The sequence below is a fragment of the Chrysochloris asiatica genome, unplaced genomic scaffold, assembly GCF_000296735.1.
Source record: "Chrysochloris asiatica unplaced genomic scaffold, ChrAsi1.0 scaffold00185, whole genome shotgun sequence".
NCBI lineage: Eukaryota > Metazoa > Chordata > Mammalia > Afrosoricida > Chrysochloridae > Chrysochloris > Chrysochloris asiatica.
In genome coordinates this window covers 4,972,646-4,979,407 of record NW_006408703.1, presented here as the reverse complement: position 1 = coordinate 4,979,407, position 6,762 = coordinate 4,972,646, and the positions used below count along the sequence as shown (strand labels likewise).

The window sequence follows — 6,762 nt, the reverse complement described above, 5'->3', positions numbered from 1 at the left end:
GAAGCTAGTAGGTGGCAGAGTAAGTCATATATTAGAGGAGAGAAAACCATTAATTTTCAGTCACCACCCTCTGACTGATGTATGGGTTGTTATTTTATTATCATTGTTACTGTTGTTGTTTCATATTTGTTTTGTTTACATCCCACATCTGCAAAAAACACTCTGAATTGAACTGTATGAGCAGTGAACATAGAATCTCTTCTTCTGATCACATCCAACAAGAGGCAATTGGTGAGTGCCTTAGAACACACCAATATACATTTATCAATTAATACAAATACAACATCTCTACAATGCCAAAAATGCAGCAGAAAATATCTGTTCACATGCAGAAAAAAGGCAGAGTAAGTATGAAACAAATGAACAAGAAGAAGAGTTAGAAAATGTTTTTGAGGAATAAAAGGCACTGGGACTACCTGAAAAACAATTCAGGAGAATGATATAGAGATACATCCAAACGTTCTACAGAAAGGTCAAGAAAAATAATGAAGAATTCAGAAAAGTATTACAGGAACAATCAAACAAAATAGATATAGCATTGGTGACAATACAAAACCTTCAAAGGAAGGTCTAGATAATCGATAATAAATATCAGAAAAGGACACTGAAATGGCAAAGGAGTAGAATTGAATCAATGGAAGCCAGAATTGGAGAGCTTGAGGATTAATCTCTCAATACTGCTAAAATAGAAGAACAATCAGAAAATATAATGAAAAAATGTGAAGAAAACCTAAGATTCATGTGGGACAATATGAAGAGGAATAACATTGGCATTCCAGAACAAGAAGAGACAAAGAAAAGCACAGAAAAGTTAGTGGAAGAGCTGCTAGTAGAAAATTTCCCCTAACATTATGAAAGATGAGAAGATAAGCATTCAAGAAGTTGAATGAGCCTTACCAAGATAGACCCTCAAAAGAAAATCACTAAGACGTATCATAATCAAACTATCCTAAATCAAAGATAAGGAAAGAATCCTGAAAACAGCAAGGGGAAAACAAAATATTACTTATAAAGGAGAATCAGTAAGAGTAAGCTCTGATTTCTCAGCAGAAACCATGCATACAAGAAAGAATGGGGAGACATATACATATCTCTGAAAGAAAGAAAAAAAAGCCAAAATCTTGCCAACCAAGAATCATATACTCAGCAAAGCTCTCTATTAAATATGATGGCAAAATTAGAACATTTCAGGTAAACAAAAAATTAAAGGCCTTTGTAAAAGCCAAACCTATGATCCAAATCATATTAAAGGGAGTTTTTTTGGACTGAGAACAAGCAAGAGCAGATAGTAACCAGAGATTCACATACACGGCAACACCACCAGGAACTCAGTTCATATATGGAAGAGTCCAGAGCAGAACAAAACTATAAGACTGAAAATAGGGTATCTGGGATGCCAGACAGTAATCAGAACAGCTACAAAGCAAAGGAAAGGAAAAGTATAGTTATAGAGTTCCAGGTGGCGAGGTGGTCTGGTAGATTTCAGTATAAAACAGACAATTTTTAAATGAGGAAGAAATGAATGAAGTACAGGGTAATCTTAAAGAAACTAAATACACCTTTATATCAAATCAAGAAAAGGAAACGCAAAGAAGATTTTAGAAACATTAATTCTATGAAGACAAAGAAACAAAAAAATGAAGTCAACACAGAAAGCATGCAGACCAAAGAGACCAACAGCACCATAAAAAGCAAACAAACAGCAAAATGAGAAAAATTAATCCAGATCTATTGATAATAACACCGAATGTCATTGGGTTAAACGCACCAGTCAAGAGACAAAGAGTAGAAGATTGGATAAGAATGCAGGTTCCTTCAATATACTCTGTACAAGAGACACACCTTACACACAAAGACAAAAATAGATTAAGAATTAGGATGGAAAAATATATCAATCTAATTGCAATAAAAATGAATAAAAATGACAATGTTAATCTCCGAAGAAAAATAAACTTTAAGGAAAAAAACAGCATAAAAGAAAAATAAGACCATTGTCTAATGATGAAAGGGTCAACTGAACAAGAGGACATAACCATAATAAGAATCTATTCCTCCCAAAGAAAGAGCCTCAAAATAAAAAAAAAATCAAACCCTAATAGCATTAAAGAAAGAAATATACAACTCTAAAATAATAGTGGGAGATTTGAATGCAACAATTTCGTAAAAGGAAAGAACAACCAGAAAGAAATTCAACGAAGATGCAGAGAAAATGAACAACATAATCAATCAAATTGGCCTCATAGATTTGTATAGAGCATTCAAGCCAACAATAGCACAGTGTAGATTCTTTTGCAGTGCACATGGAATATTCTCCAGAATAGACTATGTGTTAGGTCACAAAACAAGTCTCAATACATATAAAAATATCAAATTATTACAAAGCATTTCTCAGATCACAATGCTATAAAATTAGAAATTAATATTAGGAAAATCAAGGAAATAAAATCAAATATATCAAACTGAATAATGTCTTGCCTAAAAGCTACTAGGTAGTAGAACAAATTAAAAAAATTCCTAGAAACAAACGTGAATGAAAACACAACATACCAAAACCTTTGGGACACAGCAAAAGCAGGGCTGAGAGAGTAATTTATAGCAATAAATACATCCAAAAAAAGAGAAAGAACCCTAATCAACACATTAACACAACCTCTCTGATAGCAACAGGCAGATACCGAAGCTGTGCTGAATGGAAAGGGCCTCAGTACTGGCATCCTTTACATATCTAAGAGCTGCCTGTCTTGGTTAGATGACTCTGGATTCAGATTCTCTCTGGAGTACCCTACCATTTGCTCACATGGTGTGTCCAGGGACCTAAATACGTATCCATGAAAACATTTATGTGGTGAATGCCAAATTTAGAGAAAAAATCAAGTTGCTGATAAAGAAGATGAATACAATGGTGATGATGTTGAGCCAGTTGTGGAATTCAGATATATGCCTAGTGATAAATCATCATTGGAATCATTGTTCACCACAATTTGTGACTATCAGGCTTTGCATCCAGATTCTGAGGATGAAAATTAAGTTGATTAAGACGGAGAAGAGTATGACGTGGAAACACATGAACAAGGCTGGGGGCCATTCCTGTATTTTAAATCTATGAAGAAGAATGATCCCATTTAACAGCAAAAGACCGAGTCACATTGGAGAGATTAGAAGTAATGCTTTCTCAAGTCTGTGTGCAGCCAATGTATCATGGCTGGGGTGCAGACAGAGACTCCACAAGAGATTTTGAAGATGGGATGGAAATGGATACTACACCAATAGTTGCTGGGCAATTTGAGAATGGAGATGTTGATCGCTGAAAGTGACTTTATGATTCTATTCATTACTGTAGGAGAGAACTTGGTGCCTCTTATACTGTGGAGTGGGAGTTGATGCAAGTCTTATCTCTTCTCCAATACTCAGTTGAACCAGTTATATCTTGGGACAGACTATACTATGATAGTAAATTGTCACCAGCAGAAGAAACCTGTGACCTTTATTAACAAAGGTGAATTAACTAAGAGGGTATTTGTAGTTTATCACTGGCCCCCAAACCTTCTGTGTCTTGGTGCCCTTTGAGTAAGTTTATAATTTCTACGTTCACTATATGTATCTGCTGTAAACTAGAAGGCTAACACAATAACAAAGAATAGGAGATTGAATGTGGAGATAAACTGGGTAGCAAGGAGAGATAAAGAGATCTCAGAGAAATCCTAGCATCTGTTTATTTTCCACAGTGGCAAGGATCTTTTACTAACTTGTAGTGCAGATTAATGAATTCAAGTATTTCTATGTAGTCTCTTCAGAAACATTCTGACTGCTCATGCCATCATTAAGATAAGTCTTGGGCTTCTCGTATCACCATGTTTACCTTAATTTTGTAAAATTCCAGTCTAATATAACCTGTTAGGCAATATCTTTCAATCTCAAACCTCTTAGGTAATTTTCTGTGATAGAACCAATGCATTCGTTCAGTCCCTTCTCCTATTTCTAAAGTTGGAATACAAATTGAAATCTTTCAACAAACTGCTGCAACATTGGAATCACTATGCCAAGAAACCTGACCAATTGATTAGAAGAGATCCATATTTTTGTCTGTTCTAATGAGAGATGATCCAACAAAATGCAGAAATCATCAGGAAATATCATTAGTATCGCATACAAGTAAAATTTTGTTGAAGATAATTTTAAAATGGTTATTAACAGTACATTGATATGGAACTGCCAAAACTCAAGCCAGATTTAAAAGAGGATGTGAAACTAGAGATATCCTTGCTGATGTCAGATAGTTCTTGGCTGAAATACTAATACCAGAATACCATAAATAAGTTTATTTGTGCTTCATTGACTATGCAGAGGCTTTTGACTGTGTACACCGTAACAAGCTATGGAAAACCTTGAAAACAGAAGACTTGATTGTGTTCATGAGGACCTCATAAATAGAACAAGAGGCAAGAGGCAATAGTTTGGGAGATACTAACTGGTTTTAAAATCAGGAAAAGTGTACTCCAGGGCTGTATTCTTTACTGTGTTATTCAATCTGTATTCTGAGCAAATAATCTGAGAAACTGGATTATATGATGAATAACATGAAATCAGGATAAAGGAAGACGCCTTAACAACCTGCAATGTGAAGATGACACAACCTTGCTTATTATAACTGAAGAAGACTTAAAATATTTACTGATGAAGATCAAAGACCACAGCCTTCAGTTTCGATTGTGCATCAATATATAAAAAAAGAAAAATCTCATATCTGTACCAATAAATCATATCATGATAAATGGAGAAAAAACTGAAGTTGTCAAAGACTTCCTTTTGCTTGTATCCACAATTAACATTCATGGAAAGAGAAGTCAAGAAATCAAATGATGTATTTCATTAAACAAATCTGCTGCACAAGACCTCTTTAAAGTGTTCAAGAGCAAATATATCCGATAACTAAAGTGTGTTTGACCCAAACCATGGTATTTTTAATCGCCTCACACACATGTAAAAGTTGGACAATGAATAAGGAAGACTGTAGAAGAATTGGTTCATTTGAATTATAGTGTTAGAGAGAAAAGTACAATATACTGCTAGAAAAACAAACAAATCTGTGTTGGATGAAGTACAGTCAGAAAGCTCCTTAAAAGTCAAGATGGTGAGACTTCATTTTTTTGAACTTTGGAAATATTAGGATGGACCAATCCCTGAAGACGGACATCATGCTTGGTAATGTGGAGGGTCAGCAGAGTACAGAAAGTCCCCCAATTAGATAAATTAACACAGTAGCCGCAACAATGAGCTCAAATGTAACTATTGTGAGGATGGAGTAGGACTAGTGTTTTGTTCTGCTGTGCGTAGGGTTGCTATGAGTCAGAACCATCTAGACAGCACCTAGTAGTAACAACAACAATTTTGCTATTCGTTATAAAATTTATGTGTGGTGGTATGCCCTGGAGTTGGTTCCGATCTGCCGAAGGTTTCCGATGCTGTAAATCTTTACAGGAGCAGTAAGCCTCATCTTTCTCCCGTGGAACTGCTAGTAGTTTCGAACTGCTAACCTCGAGGTTAGAGGTTAGCAGTCTGGCTTGTAATCACTGCCCTAACAGAGGTCCTTAAATCTACGTGTACTAAATGTTAAAGTTCCAACTTTAAAATTATGCATTAGCTAATCAAATGCTATGTAGATGCAGTATAGAACGTTGCCTTTTCAACAATAGAAACATAAAACATTAGAAAACGTAAAAGATACTATTTGTAATGCAAAACACATTTTATTGCTATATTTGTAGTATAGATATTGAGTTCTTTATTGCAAGCATTTCATACAGTTTTCCTTTCACCTTTCATAATCATTCATCTTTGAATAAAAGCTGCAATATTTCATTCTTTCAATTTCCTAGGGAATAAAAAATGTATTCAGTATGGTTTACTCTAAATTAAATTAGAGATACCAAATATATCTTCTAATTCAGGGTACCTGTTGGTTTTTGAAATTGGGTTAGAGTACCTTTAATTCAATTTTGTGTGTATGTGTGTGTGTTTGTAATATTTCTCTTTTAAGAAAATGTAAAAAAATAATTTTCTCATTAAAAAGAAATAGTTTATTCTGACTAGTGGTTTTAGCCTAACAAAATTAAATATATGGAATCTAAAGTAGAAAATTGTTCCATTAATTCATTTTGAATAAATCATAAAACTATAGAATCTGCAAATGGGAAAAACTCTGCAGCTTTTCTAGACTGTCCCCTGAGGCTGTCACAAAATGACTCCATGAAATATCCTCCAGCATTTTATCTTTTCCCATAGCAAGCCATTAAATGGCCCTCATTTAATATTTACTGAGTAATTGCAACATGGGAATAAGTACAATTTGTGCACATGATAGAGTTCTCCTTATAATCATCTTCTGAGGTAATTGTTTTATTATATATACAAATACCAAACTCTCATGCATAAATTTGCTTTTCAGAATGCGATTTAAGTATTGTTTGGAGTAGGGATAGACAAACTATGACCACAAGCCAACTTTGACCCACCTGTCTGGTTTTGAAAATAAAGTTTTATTAGAACATGTTCATTCATTTACATGTTATCTATGGTCACTTTGCACTCCAATGGTTGAGTTGAGTAGCTACAATAGCAGCTGTATGAATGCACACATGAAAATGTTTATAATCTGGTCCTATATGAAAAAAATGTTTTTAACCCCTGGTGTAATATAGTGGTCATAATGAAAAAGAACCAAGATGTCTTTGTTTTTCTCATCTGAAATAGTGTATCCCTGTA

The 6,762-nt window shown here is 34.4% G+C and overlaps 1 pseudogene; it reads left to right on the top strand.

Moving 5' to 3' along the window:
• The first annotated feature begins 302 nt into the window (after nucleotides 1-302).
• On the top strand, nucleotides 303-3,308 carry LOC102812212 (annotated as a pseudogene).
• The last annotated feature ends 3,454 nt before the right edge of the window (nucleotides 3,309-6,762 follow it).